This window comes from Littorina saxatilis, linkage group LG8, assembly GCF_037325665.1.
Source record: "Littorina saxatilis isolate snail1 linkage group LG8, US_GU_Lsax_2.0, whole genome shotgun sequence".
Taxonomy (NCBI): Eukaryota; Metazoa; Mollusca; class Gastropoda; order Littorinimorpha; family Littorinidae; genus Littorina; species Littorina saxatilis.
In genome coordinates this window covers 7,230,362-7,245,642 of record NC_090252.1, presented here as the reverse complement: position 1 = coordinate 7,245,642, position 15,281 = coordinate 7,230,362, and the positions used below count along the sequence as shown (strand labels likewise).

At 44.6% G+C, this 15,281-nt stretch overlaps 1 protein-coding gene across 3 annotated transcripts in view; it reads left to right on the top strand.

Annotated features, from left to right (window-relative positions):
- LOC138972663 (vang-like protein 2) overlaps nt 1-15,281 on the top strand; it is a 44,459-nt gene that overhangs the window by 14,946 nt on the left and 14,232 nt on the right. The window contains exon 1 of one of the 3 annotated variants that reach the window (XM_070345317.1): nt 4,145-4,700. The exons of the other annotated variants lie outside the window; for them this stretch is intronic. The gene's annotated coding sequence lies outside the window, so the exon portion shown is untranslated. Of the gene's footprint in view, nt 1-4,144; nt 4,701-15,281 lie in introns of those variants that run through there. 3 annotated transcript variants of the gene reach the window in all.

Below are 15,281 nucleotides of genomic sequence, written 5' to 3'. Positions count from 1 at the left end.
TAACTTTTACTGGCAACAATTGCAAGCTCATCTTGGCTTTATTGGCATTGCAGCATGTTCTTGCCCGAACCTTTGTCGAATGTAGCACGAGTTGTCTGAAGACTTAATTACCTGTTCTCTCGTATTACCGTAAGTGTTCGGACGGCGTGTTTGTATTGGAGTTTGCCTATAAACAGTGCACAGCAAGAATGTTTTTCTTTAATTTGTGGGTACTGTTCAAGGTGTGCGGGTGTCAAATTGTAAATGTAGGACTAGGAGTCTTGTATGGAATTTTTAAAGCAAAGTCGTTTAGGCACAAAAAAAAAATTTGTCTGTTTCTGGTCACCCGACCGACCCTAAATTTCGGCGCCGACCCTAAATTTTTTTTTTTTTTTTTTTGGGTGGTAAAGGACAGGGTGAGAAAATGAACAACAAAAACGTGTGAAAACGAAAGTCCGCTGACGATTTGTAAATTTGTTGAGTGTCTTGTCTCTATGTATAGTGAATCCAGTCTCTTTGCGCGATTTTTAAAGTTAGTTTTATTGGTCTACATTTGGGGTAAAAAAAAAAAATAAAAAAAAATAAAAATCCCTACCTACCTACCTTATTTTTTTTTTTAGCCATGTTACCAGAAACAGACACTTTTTTTTTGGCCTTAGGTGTCGTATCTCTTCTAGTTCTATTCATGTCATAATCATAGTTATACTTATAGTCGATGTCTAGGCAGATTGTACGCACGCACGCACGCAGATCTATACACACGCACACGCACGTACGCATTCACACACAGTGACACACTCGCCCAGAAGGAGGGGGACGCAGTCCATGCCGATGGTCTTTGTGTGTACAACTTGGTAACGGGCGGGGGCGTTTGCGTAGATTGTGTTTCGGTGCTGGGTTGAGGTGGAAACGGGGGCCTCCCGGCCAACGCCGGGTTTTTGTGTGGTGTAAAGCCCCTCCGATGAGCGGACACTTCCATTGAAAGGACACTATGTTGTCCTTTGTCTATTATTTTTTATTAAAGTATACCTGTCAGAACAGGCCGCGTGCGGTGTACGGACACTTTAAGGTGTCCTTTCATCTCAGGTACAGCAGTAATTGGTTTGAATCAGACTTTATTTTTCTTCACAGTGAATGTTCACCTCTGTTTCTGTCATCGTTCAGCGCAGTATACACCAGACGTGTGCATGCATGCGATGTCTGTGTGTGTTTGTGTTGATGCGCTCAGTTGAGGTGCGTGTGATGTGTGCTAATGGCCTTGTTTTGTTCTACCTCTACTAGTACGCACCTCTCCCCCCTCCCCACCTCTGTGTGTGATGACAGGGTCTCTTTCTATCCTTTCTCGTTTTCTGCCACATAGGCAAAAGGAATGGTGTATTTTATACACTTCTTTTTGAAGGAAAGTGTTAGGGAGGGAGGGGGGGGGGGGGGTAGTCTGGTACTGGTCGGTGAGGGCCAGGTTGTAGTTTTCCCCCTTATATTTGCCCCAAGTTTTGAAACCCAAATGATAAAAAAATAAGAAACAAACAAGCGACAACAACAAAGACCAGACAGTATCTGTGGGATTCTTTAACATTGCGAGGAACCTGCCTGTGGCTGTGCCTATCTCCTAAGATTAAGAACAGCAAGAGAATGTCTGTCGACCTACCAACCCTTAGGCCAAAAAAAAAAAATAGGTGTGGTTACGGTAACATAGCCCAAACAAATAGGGTAGGAAGGTAGGCAATCACTTTTTTTTATTTTTTTAAAACTTTTTTTTCTAATGTGTACAAATTAAACCTACTTGACAGGGAAATAAGTGTGCAACTCGGGCGCTTTCGCTTTCATTGCATTTTCTGCACTCGTTTACTTGGTTTTTATATTTAGTCAAGTTTTGACTAAATATTTTAACATCGAGGGGGAATCGAAACGAGGGTATGGTGTATGTGCGTGTGTCTGTGTGTGTGTCTGTGTGTGTGTCTGTGTGTGTGTGTAGAGCGATTCAGACTAAACTACTGGACCGATCTTTATGAAATTTGACATGAGAGTTCCTGGGTATGAAATCCCCGAACGTTTTTTTCATTTTTTTGATAAATGTCTTTGATGACGTCATATCCGGCTTTTCGTGAAAGTTGAGGCGGCACTGTCACGCCCTCATTTTTCAACCAAATTGGTTGAAATTTTGGTCAAGTAATCTTCGACGAAGCGCGGGGTTCGGTATTGCATTTCAGCTTGGTGGCTTAAAAATTAATTTATGACTTTGGTCATTAAAAATCGGAAAATTGTAAAAAAAAATAAAAATTTATAAAACGATCCAAATTTACGTTTATCTTATTCTCCATCATTTGCTGATTCCAAAAACATATAAATATGTTATATTCGGATTAAAAACAAGCTCTGAAAATTAAATATATAAAAATTATTATCAAAATTTTTTTTTCGAAATCAATTTAAAAACACTTTCATCTTATTCCTTGTCGGTTCCTGATTCCAAAAACATATAGATATGATATGTTTGGATTAAAAACACGCTCAGAAAGTTAAAACAAAGAGAGGTACAGAAAAGCGTGCTATCCTTCTTAGCGCAACTACTACCCCGCTCTTCTTGTCAATTTCACTGCCTTTGCCATGAGCGGTGGACTGACGATGCTACGAGTATACGGTCTTGCTGAAAAAGGGCAGCTACTTGACTAAATATTGTATTTTCGCCTTACGCGACTTGTTTTGGTATTTTTTTGACAAATGTAATAAAAAGTTATAGGGTCGGCCCCCAAAAATAGGGTAGGTCGGGTTACCGTAACCACACCTATTTTTTTTTTTTAGGCCTTATCTTTTTAATGACAGGACACTACCCAGTAACCCTTCTGTCATTGGTTTTGTTTGGGCTTTTCTGTTTGGTTTTCTTTGTGTAAAGATAAGATGGCTTATTTTGATAGTTTTGACTGGCTTGGGCGATTATAAAAATGGCCATTATGACCGGCTTGGTCATTTCTTGTTGCTGAAATGGCTAAACGAAACAGAAAGATCACAGTTGAATGAGCTATGGCCACCAAAAAAAGTTGTATGTTTCTGGTCACCCGACCCTACCTAGTTTTTTTCCCGCCAACCCTAGACTTTTTTTTGGATTGCATTTGTTAAAAAAAAAAAAAATAGAAACAAAGCGTCAAAACTAAAGTAACAGACGGCAGACGACACAGGGGGATAACCTCGCATCCCTTTTGTCTCATTTGTTTTGTAATGTGTCTTTCTCTTTGTATAGTAAGTCCAGTCTCTTTGCGTCACTTTAGTTATTTTCTACCCTGACCAAAAAAACTAAAATCCCAACCTACCTATCCTATTTTTATTAGCCATGTTACCAGAAACATACAACTTTTGTGTGTGGCCTAAGCGAAACAGAAAGATCACAGTTGAATGAGCTGAGCGAACTGTTTCTGGTGCCTGTGTTTTTATGACCGTATCCTCTCCCCCGTTCAGTCTTTATTGCTTTCAGCCCTGCCTGCACCACGGGGGACATTTGCACTTCAACGTTTTCTTTTTCTCCTTTGTCTCTACTTCCTGAAACCTTGAATTAGACACAAGACTTCATCTTTTTGTTTGTTTGTTTTGTGAAGTACTCTGCAGTTCAGCGTTGAATCGGAAGAAAAGAAAGATATTAGAGATAAATTAATATCATATGAAATTAGATAACAGGGTATTCTAAATATAAAATGAACTTTACAACGCCAGAATGCAAACGGGGTATTACATTTGAAGTGAGTTAGTACACTTATTAAGTTATTATGTCTGTCTGCCTGCCTCTCTCTCTCTCCTCTCTCAGTCTCTCTCTCCTCTCTCTCTCTCTCTCTCTCTCTCTCTCTCTCTCATCTCTCCCCTCTCTCTCTCTCCTCTCTCCTCTCTCTCTCCTCTCAGTCTCTCTCTCTTTCTCTCTCTCCCCTCTCTCTCTCTCCCCTCTCTCTCTCTATCTCTTTATCTCTCTCTCTCCTTAGTCTCTCTCTCCTCTTTCTCTCTCTCTCCTCTCTCTTTCTCTCTCTCTCTCTCCTCTCTCTCTCTCCTCTCTCAGTCTCTCTCTCCTCTCTCTCTCTCTCTCTCTCTCTCTCTCTCTCTTACTAAAAGACACCCACCAAACATCTGTCTGAAAACAGATTTTTCGAGGCTTTGCCAAGCAGCTGTATAACCCTTCCGTCAATAAAAAATGTCCCCCACTTCTAGAACCAGACCTTGCAGATAAGAGTTGCACTACACACTAAAAACGCAGCCCGGTGTGCAAAATTCTGCAAGGACTATGCAGTGAATCCATAACGCTCCTGCTCGGAATCCCAAGTGTTTCTTTGTCGCGCCTGACGCTGAGACCTTTGATGTCCTAGCCCTAAGTCACAGCGAAAGAGAGAGCGAGAGACAGAAAATCCTGTCTGACTGTGTGTCTCTGTTCTGTGTGACGGTGCAAAGAACGAGCGAATTCTCTCTCCTCTCCGCTGTATTTGTCATGGCCGCCTTGTCAACACGAGCGCTGAAGCTAGCCGACTGGCGGGTTTGAGCCGGGAGAATTGTGGGGAGGACTGCATAATGATTATGCTAAAAAATAACATGGAAGCGTTGTTGGCTTGAAAAACGGAAGCGTCTGTATCTCTGTGGAAGGAGGTCGTAGTTGTTTTGTGTGTGTAGTTCGAAGTGCTGGTTACCTAGTGTGCCGGAGGAACTATTTCAGTGCTGCGTATACTTCTTGTGTCCTCTGCCATTATGGGGTGAGTGTGGGCTGTGTGTGTCTGTGTGTTATTGCTTTCCGCTGCTGTGATGAATAGCCTCAATAGGCCCCTACCGGTAGTGAGAGAACCCGGCTCTTTCTCTTCATTTGTATAGCTAGTTTCTTTATTATTGCTTGTCCAAACACCTCAACAGTATATATACTGGAAATATTTCCACCCAGTGACACTGAATGGTGGAATAGACATTGAGAGCATTGTTAGCTTTCACAGAAAATTACTGCACTGTGAAAGAAAGAGGGGATTGAACACATGTGATGAATCATAGCTCAGTGCTCGCAGCTAATGAACGTTTGGTTAATTTAACGTTGCTTAAATTGAGAGGTGTGATTTGCACAGTGTGTGCTTGTAAGAGTTAGCTGTTGGTGATAGTGATGGTATTGTGATTATTAATATTATTTCAAGACCCTGATTTTATACAGTGATAGGAATGGGTTGTTGCTTGTTAAATCAAGAAAAAAGAGGAGCTCTTAAACCAAGCTAATCTAAATGTTAAGGAGGAGCAAAGGTGGGTTTTTTTACCGTCAGAATTTAACTGGGTGTAATTATACTTAAATGTGACCCTTGCAAGTATCAACTGTATTAATTACTATCAGATGCACTTTTTATTCAGTCTGTATAGACGCATTGTATGGCATTGTCACTAACTTCACTCCTGTTGTTGCATTACCCTACTTCACCTAGATCAGTCACAGTGGCTGTAGGGGTCCTGATTTGGCCTATTATGGTCCGCTGGACCCGAAAAGCAACAGCTAACTAACTAACTAACAGTGGCTGTATTTGTTTTGCAGTTAGAATGAGGGACAGAGATTTCTATCCCAAGTTGAAGTGTAAGACAAATGTTACACCTATCCTGACCCAGTTAGTGTAGGCTTTGCTGTGTACAGGGTACACACTTCAGCAGCTGACAAAAATGTGGTCTCTGTTTCATACTCCAGTTAAATGTATGCTTACCAAACCCAAGCAGGAAATAGGAGTATTGTGACTGTGAAATTTAATATGAGCTTAAGACCATAATTCCCTTGGGAATTTTTGCTATCTGGTTCGCTGGTTTTATTGTGTTCTTCAGGTGTGCTTGAGACTGGGTATCACTATCAGTTGTTTTGACAATTTTGAAGAGCTTACTTATTACAAGAAAGAGGGAGGTGTGTGAGTGAGAAAGTGTGTGAGTACTGTGACAGTGTGGGTGTATGAAAGTATAGTGTTTTTTGTCCAAGCAGAAATTTGCACATGTATGTAGATTTGTTTGACACAGCTTTCCATCAATCTAGTCTAAGCAATGCACATTTTCTTGTTTGTGTTGCATGCAAGCATGTTTTCCGTTTTCTTGTTATAATTACTAATTTACTTATGGTGTGTGTGTTTTTTTTAATTCAATCTAGCTTTGCCACTTCATATAGTGTGTATAGTTCATGTTGCAGAAGGTGCTTGAGGTTTTTCTTTGTGTTTACCTGAGTTCCACCCATTCTTTAGCATTTCATGGTCTGTTGATACTGTAGGCTGTCCAGTATTTATTACCTGTGTAATGGTCCAAGAGGAGTGAATCCAGGTGTGTTATATTGTGAGTGTGGCACCACATTAACCCTCAGTTCAGCCAGGCGTAAAAAAACAGGCAGGTAATTGGACAGAACGTCCCATGACTTCTGCTTCAGTGAATACTTTGGACAAGTCAAATTTTCTTTCAGTAGTTGTGTGGTTGTGTAGCCTGTTAGTGTTAGTCCTAGTCCATTTAAACTCTAAATCCATCTCACATGGGGGTAAATTCATTGCTCAGTTCTAATGGCATGGTTTTTGTTTGTTTGTATGTGTTGTGTATGTTTGCTTTTAGAAAAAAAGAGGGAAGGGGGGGGGGGGGAGTCCTTATGTCTTATAGAGAAATGGTTCTGACAAAGAGAGCATACATGCACTAGTGTGTGTGGAGAGTGGGATGGGGAGAGAGAGAGTGTGTGTATGTGTGCACTTGTGTTCCCCTGTCCGCTGTGTGTACTTGCATATATTTGTACGATGTTCAACTCCTCTCCTGGGAATAGTTTCTCAATCTCACGACAAACAAACTATTTGGCAACACCTAGCAGCTCTGTACTCTTGGGGGGGGGGGGTGGGGTGGTTAGATCGTTTGCACATTATTTGGAGGAGAAAGGAGAGTGTGCAAGAGGACGACATTCATACACAGCTAGCTCCTTGCCAACCACTCACTCGGTGAAGAACACAAAGATCACATCCTCTTTGGCAAATATCAGTGTTTCGTCTTTCCGTTCAGCCATCAGCCCTAGCCCTGTCTGGCAATAAACTCACTAAATTTAGATCTGTCAGACAGGTAACAAGACATCTAGCCCAATAAATTTAGATCTACCCGACAGGTAATCTGATTTCACACCATCACGGATAGCACGTGCTGCTAATGTTATCCCATGCTGCCAGACAGCGAGCACGACAAGGAATAGGATTTTGCGTTTTTCCTGGCAGACAGAGCTTCTACGGAGTGGAGTATCTTTGCATAACTTTTGCTATCATTGGAAAGCTGAAACGGTTTGAATGGTGTCGATAGATAGATGATACATACAGTGGAGGTTTTTTTCTTCTGGAAATAGTCGTGTCTAGAGGGGTCTGTGTGAGAGTCTGAGACGGTTCGTGTCACTGAATATTATTTCTTGCAGAGAGCGTAACATGCAGGGTGGTATTACTATGAGTTCTGTACTCTTTTTGGAGACGATTTTCATGTATGTGCACATGGATGGTTTCTGGTCCCATATTATAGCCCGGTAGCTCAGTTGGTAGAGCACTGGACTTGTGATCGGAAGGTCGCAGGTTCGAATTCGGGCCGGGACGGACACGGGTCAACTTTATGTGCAGACCCAGAGACGGAAGCCATGTCCCACCCCCGTGTCATCACAATGGCACGTAAAAGACCTTGGTCATTCTGCCATAAGTGCAGGTGGCTGAATACACCTAAACACGCAGACACCTGGGTAGCGCGACTCCGTTGCTGCTAGCTTTCCACTGGGAGGAAGCGACCCGAATTTCCCAGCGATGGGACAATAAAGTAATGAAAATGAAAATGAAATATATGCTCCCGTGCCAATTGTTGAGCTAGATTCAGATGCTAGGCCAAAAAAAAAATAGTCTGTTTACGGTAACCCGACCGACCCTATTTTTTTCGCGCGACCCTAGACTTTTTGGCATTTGGAGGGGGGGGGGGGGGGGGGGAATAAAAAAAAATCTTGGGTTTTTTTGCAAAATAACGTAAAAATATGGTTTTTTGAAAAAAAAGAAAAAAAATTCCCGACCTACCGACCCTATTTTGTTGGCCTATGTTACCGTAAACAGACCTATTTTTTTGTGGCCTTAGTGAAGATGTGAAAGGCCCATTCCTTCCCCATGGCTTGTGTTCAGTCAGTGCAATAATATAAGTTTGTAAACACAAGAAATTGGATAGGGATGTTGTGGTTTGTGGTGTTGTATCAGATGCCGATGGTAGTTCACACGTTCGAATGGAATTGCTGACTTGATTTTGGACCTCCCTGTTGATATATATTCACAGAGTATGTTATAGTATTTTTTGGGAGTCAATGTTTCTGTTTGACATCCCCAAGCATAACAAAGAGTCAAAAGCACCATCACTGTCATCACCATCACTCACACACACACACACACACACGGAACACGCGCGCACACACACACACCACCTCCTGCTCCCGCCCCCACTCCTCACCAGACAAGTCAGAAAACAACATATTGCGTGAAGGTGATTTTCCGCTCGAAGTGGTACAGGCAAGTATGGCATGGCCCGGCCCGACCCCGAGGGGCTGCGTGGTGTCACTTCACACAGTCAGAAGTAGTACAGGCAAGTATGGCATGGCCCGACCCGACCCCGAGGGGCTGCGTGGTGTCACTTCACACAGTATGGCATGGCCCGGCCCGACCCCGAGGGGCTGCGTGGTGTCACTTCACACAGTATGGCATGGCCCGGCCCGACCCCGAGGGGCTGCGTGGTGTCACTTCACACAGTATGGCATGGCCCGGCCCAACCCCGAGGGGCTGCGTGGTGTCACTTCACACAGTATGGCATGGCCCGGCCCGAGGCGCTGCGTGGTGTCACTTCACACAGTATGGCATGGCCCGGCCCGACCCCGAGGGGCTGCGTGGTGTCACTTCACACAGTATGGCATGGCCCGGCCCGACCCCGAGGGGCTGCGTGGTGTCACTTCACACAGTATGGCATGGCCCGGCCCGACCCCGAGGGGCTGCGTGGTGTCACTTCACACAGTATGGCATGGCCCGGCCCGACCCCGAGGGGCTGCGTGGTGTCACTTCACACAGTATGGCATGGCCCGGCCCGACCCCGAGGGGCTGCGTGGTGTCACTTCACACAGTATGGCATGGCCCGGCCCGACCCCGAGGGGCTGCGTGGTGTCACTTCACACAGTATGGCATGGCCCGGCCCGACCCCGAGGGGCTGCGTGGTCACGTGGTGTCACTTCACACAGTATGGCATGACCCGGCCCGACCCCGAGGGGCTGCGTGGTGTCACTTCACACAGTATGGCATGGCCCGGCCCGACCCCGAGGGGCTGCGTGGTCACGTGGTGTCACTTCACACAGTATGGCATGGCCCGGCCCGACCCCGAGGGGCTGCGTGGTGTCACTTCACACAGTATGGCATGGCCCGGCCCGACCCCGAGGGGCTGCGTGGTCACGTGGTGTCACTTCACACAGTATGGCATGGCCCGGCCCGACCCCGAGGGGCTGCGTGGTGTCACTTCACACAGTATGGCATGGCCCGGCCCGACCCCGAGGGGCTGCGTGGTCACGTGGTGTCACTTCACACAATCAGAAGCACGTGCAGTCTGTAGTAACGGGTGAAGACATAGAGATGTTTGGGGAGATTGTTGTAGGTGAAAATAGGCGGCAGGTGGACTCCAGGGTGAAAATAGAGCGACAAGTGTACCAACTTCCAAGTTTTGCATGTACCATCTTATCTTCTCGCAGTATCGCCCGACCCCTCAGGGCTGTGTGGCGTCAAATCAGTTGCATGTTTACAAAGACGTAAGAGGAGGTGGTTACTCAGTCTCCAGGGTGAAAATAGCCAACAAATAGCCACCTAACCTACTTATTGTGTACTTGTATCGCCGCCCAGCCCTGAGGGGCTGAGTGGTATAATTTCATTCTGTAAATTGCACGTGCTGAATGTTGTAACCACCGAAGGAGAGATGCTGTGGGAGACAGTTGGCGAAAAGAGGTGGCGGGTAGACTCTGGGGTGAAAATAGCTCTCTCAGTCTCCCACTTCTGGTATCTCCTTGTATCTTCTTCCTTCCGCCACGCCAGATGTTTGGCAGACAGCGCACAGGCGCATTAACATGCATGTAAACATGATTCTTGAAGCAGTTAACGGTCAAAATACATCATTTTGAAGAGTTGTTTTGAATTTTATCCCGTAGCAACAAGAACAAAATCAGTAACCGCGGAATTCTCTCTCTCTCTTCTCTCTCTTCTCTCTCCCCCCCCCCCCCTCTTTGCAATAAGCAGTTCCTGTAATTTGTTGCTGGAAATTCCACAGAAATAATGAGCAAGTAAAATGCATGAACCTGTCTATTATTAAGGTTCCATCATTTAGTGTCAAAGAAGAGGCCATGTAATAGAATTAGAACTCCTATTGGGCCGCTGAGGCGTGCTTCAGTTTTGGAGTCATTATGAGGGGGAGGGGGGTAGGAGTGTAGCGGGAGGTCTTTTGAACATCTGTTCTGAAGTACGGTCTTGGTTCTGTTATGAGTTGTGCTTTCCTTTCATGCTTGACTTGCTTGAAAATCAGCAGTCTCACACCAGCCTCCGTGTAACACCCTACCTCCATTCCTATGACATTTTCTGCAGAGAGATTCAATACCGAATATATCTTTTTTTTTCAAACGGGTAGATTCGCAAAACATGTTTTCATTTTTTTTTTATAGTTCGCTCCATTAGTTTGCTTTTGCTCACCATGGGTTACCGTAGAACTATCTAATTGTCTCGGACTCCCCACTAACACCCCCCCCCCCCCCCCTACGGACGGCGGAGCCGAAGCGGCAACATGAAAAATGAATTTCTTCACCACTATATCTTTGATAGAGAGCGAGAAAAAGAAAAAAAAAGCAGCCAAGCTCCCAGCTACTGAGCTAGAAAATTCTGTTTGACTAATACACTGATTGGATCTGGTTTTCGTGTTATCATCCCCTGATCGAGATGGAGTGGGGTGGGCTGCAAGGCAAGGCACGACCCCTGGGTCGCTAAAATTACCTGCTGGGTTCGCACATGGCTGAACCAGAAGTAGCTAGCAGGGGTAGTAAAAGATTGTGAGTAACTCCGGGTACCAGGGGAGTGGGAATGTGAAAGGGGGGGGGGGGGGGGGTGTGCAGAGTTCTGAGGGGAGGGGGGGGGGGGGGGGGGATTTGATGCATCAGGAAATGTAAAAAAACGTCTGGATGGTACTACTTTGGGAGAGGGGTGGGGGTTGAGGTTATAAAATATCAATCTAGGCTACATTTTCTGTACTTGTCTTGTGCTTGCCAAAGAGAGGGAGAGAGTGGATGAAACTGCCAGTGAATTGTGGCTGTTAGGTGAGATGAAAGTCCAGCTTCATGGCAAAGGCATGGCTGACTAATTTCGCAGTTTTGAGTTCAAGATGGAACAGGTGTGCGAGCTGTATTCAGGAGGTCTCAGAGAAAAGTCCAGTAATGTAGTTTAGCAAGTAAAAATAAACTTTGTTGTCGTTTGGTAAAAATGTTAGGTAGCTCTCTCTCTCTCTCTCTCTCTCTCTCTCTCTCTCTCAACCGTCTTTTTATGAACAATTACACTGTAACTTCGGTTTAAAAAGTTACAGAGAAAAGAACCATGGAAAGTTTGCTTGGTTGAGTGCTGCTGTGCAGTAAGAAAAACCTCCACTTGGGGTCGAATTGTTCAACTTTTGCCAGCACACGAAGTCAAGCTGAGAGGGGGATGGTACCCTGAACAACCGCCAGAGCTAGAATTTGAACAGATGTGAAGAGAATTACCATCATGAAGTAAAGAGAAACATGTGATGTACCCTGGTGAACTGGGATGGAAGTTCCAGGCTTGGAATGTATGTTTGTGTGTGTGTGTATGTGTGTGTGTGTGTTGTAATCACTTCAAACAGGTTTGTAGGAAAAAAGCATAATGCCTTTCAACAGTGGGGCGGAAAATGACAGTGAATTTGTCATTGGACTGAAAATGACTGTATTGTCAAGGACGTTAGAGTCTTTATGTGTAGATACTGAGTCTTACATCAGTGTAATTTAAGAGTTGAAATTTTTGGCCAGGTCATAGAACTTTACAAAACTAATCGGTGTACCTTCAGTCTTTACCCCGCTCTCCCTCTTTCTTTCCAATCTGCCCCTCGGTACCCTATCTCTTCTTCAGTTCGTACTGATCTACTTTTTGTTTGTTTGTTTGTTTGCTTAACGCCCAGCCGACCACGAAGGGCCATATCAGGGCGGTGCTGCTTTGATAACATGCGCCACACACAAGACAGAAGTCGCAGCACAGGCTTCATGTCTCACCCAGTCACATTATTCTGACACCGGACCAACCAGTCCTAGCACTAACCCCATAATGCCAGACGCCAGGCGGAGCAGCCACTAGATTGCCAATTTTAAAGTCTTAGGTATGACCCGGCCGGGGTTCGAACCCACGACCTCCCGATCACGGGGCGGACGCCTTACCACTAGGCCAACCGTGCCGGTGTACAGATCTACTCATAGTCATACAATTCGTATCATCACACATGAGCACCCTTGTACCTGGAATATAATGTTTGTACCTGGAATATAATGTCGGCGTGGAGCGGAAACAGGGGTGTAAAGGTGAACCCTACTTAAAGTTTGTGTGCCTTTTTTCGGGGTCAGCACCCAGGGTGGATATTCAATCCTGGCTTTTCACGCATGGCAAATGAATGATAGGGAATTATAGCGTGCACAGGGCAGATTGTACTGGGCTTGCTTGCAATTCAAGCAGGCCCTTTGAAGCATGATTGAAATGGGGAGGTTTAATTTGGGAGGAGAATGGGACTTTTCTCGATTGAATTCTGATTTTCTTTTTTTATCATAGGGTGTATTATTGTATAGCATAGCGTTCTCTACTACGTTAAGATCGCCATGGTGTATAGAGAATTGTCATAAGATTTTTGTCAGTTTCTAGATTGGAGTTTGAGGTGGTTGGATGGAGATTATGATTGCATGAATTTCTGTGACTGCTTTCTTGTTTTGTGCACATACGGATGTTCTGTGCTTTTGGAGGTACATAGTAACATAGCGTAACTCTTTCTTCAGCCCAGTGTGTGAACAGTTCCGACACTGAGTGGTTTCATAATTACAGTTTTTGTGTAAAATGTTCAAAGTGGCTAAAACGAAAGATATGCTTTGTGTATAACTATAAGCCATCCTTAGACACATACCTCCTTCTTCCTCTTCTTCTTCTTCTCTTCTTCGTTCATGGGCTTAGACTCCCACGTTCACTCATGTTTTTAGCACGAGTGGATTTTTACGTGTATGACCGTTTTTACCCCGCCATTCAGGCAGCACACGTCGATTTCGGGGGAGGCATGCGGGGTATTTTCGTGTTTCTATAACCCACCGAACTCTGACATGGATTACAGGATCTTTTCCGTGCGCACTTGGTCTTGTGCTTGCGTGTACACACGAAGGGGGTTAAGTCACTAAGCAGGTCTGCACATAAGTTGACCTGGGAAATCTCCACTCTTAACCCATTAGGTAGCAGCGACTGGGATTCGAACTCACGACCTCCCGATTAGGAGGCCGACGTCTTACCACCACACCACTGCGAGAGGTTGCGAGTTTCGACCCTGGGTCAGGGCGTTAGCAATTTTCTCCCCTCTTTCCTAACCTTGGTGGTGGGTTCAAGTGCTAGTCTTTCGGATGAGACGAAAAACCGAGGTCCCTTCGTGTACACTACATTGGGGTGTGCACGTTAAAGATCCCAGGATTGACAAAAGGGTCTTTCCTGGCAAAATTGTATAGGCATAGATAAAAATGTCCACCAAAATACCCGTGTGACTTGGAATAATAGGCCGTGAAAAGTAGGATATGCGCGGAAATGGCTGCGATCTGCTGGCCGGTGTGAATGCGTGATGTATTGTGTAAAAAAAATTCCATCTCACACGGCATTGAATATGTGCGCGATATAAATTGCATAATTTTTTTTAAAATCCCTGCGCTTAGAACTGTACCCACGGAATACGCGCGATGTAAGCTTCATATTGATTGATTGATTGACTGATTGATTGATTGATTGATTGATTGATTGATTGACTGCGCCTGGCGAACACCACAGCTCTACAGCCCGGCTGTTTTCTAATTCTATGCAGAGTGGGATTTGTTTGCTGAATAAATGTCATTACTTGAACCTGATGACCTGTGCCCAAGAGCATTTTTTGGATCATTATTTGGCTGGCCTTGCTTCATGCGAAATTGCTTCTCTTTTTGACTCACATGCGAAGCAAAAGTGAGTCTATGTACTCACCCGAGTCGTCCGTCCGTCCGGAAAACTTTAACGTTGGATATTTCTTGGACACTATTCAGTCTATCAGTACCAAATTTGGCAAGATGGTGTATGATGACAAGGCCCCAAAAAACATACATAGCATCTTGACCTTGCTTCAAGGTCAAGGTCGCAGGGGCCATAAATGTTGCCTAAAAAACAGCTATTTTTCACATTTTTCACATTTTCTCTGAAGTTTTTGAGATTGAATACCTCACCTATATATGATATATAAGGCAAAGTAAGCCCCATCTTTTGATACCAGTTTGGTTTACCTTGCTTCAAGGTCAAGGTCACAGGAGCTCTTCAAAGTTGGATTGTATACATATTTTGAAGTGACCTTGACCCTGAACTATGGAAGATAACTGTTTCAAACTTAAAAATGATGTGGGGCACATGTTATGCTTTCATCATGAGACACATTTGGTCACATATGATCAAGGTCAAGGTCACTTTGACCCTTATGAAATGTGACCAAAATAAGGTAGTGAACCACTGAAAGTGACCATATCTCATGGTAGAAAGAGCCAATAAGCACCATTGTACTTCCTATGTCTTGAATTAACAGCTTTGTGTTGCATGACCTTGGATGACCTTGACCTTGGGTCAAGGTCACATGTATTTTGGTAGGAAAAATGTGTAAAGCATGTGAGTCGTATGGGCTTTGCCCTTCTTGTTCTTTTCTTTTTGGAGTTGAAAGCTTTAAAATCCGCATCTAGCCAACACTTTTAATCATGTAAACTTGCTCAGAGAAGGAAGGTGGCTTAAGAAGAATCAGAGGCCTTGAAATTGATGAAGGTTAATCAGGGCAAAGCTGTCAATGGTGTGGACACACTGTATCCCACTCCAGCCTTGCAGGTGTTCAGTTGATGAAGGTTAATAGGGCAAAGCTGGCAATGGTGTGGACACACTGTATCCCACTCCAGCCTTGCAGGTGTTCAGTCATGAGAACCTGTTAATGCTTCTTATCTTTTGTGGGGGGTAATTGCCATTGGATTATTTCCACTACAGTAGTTT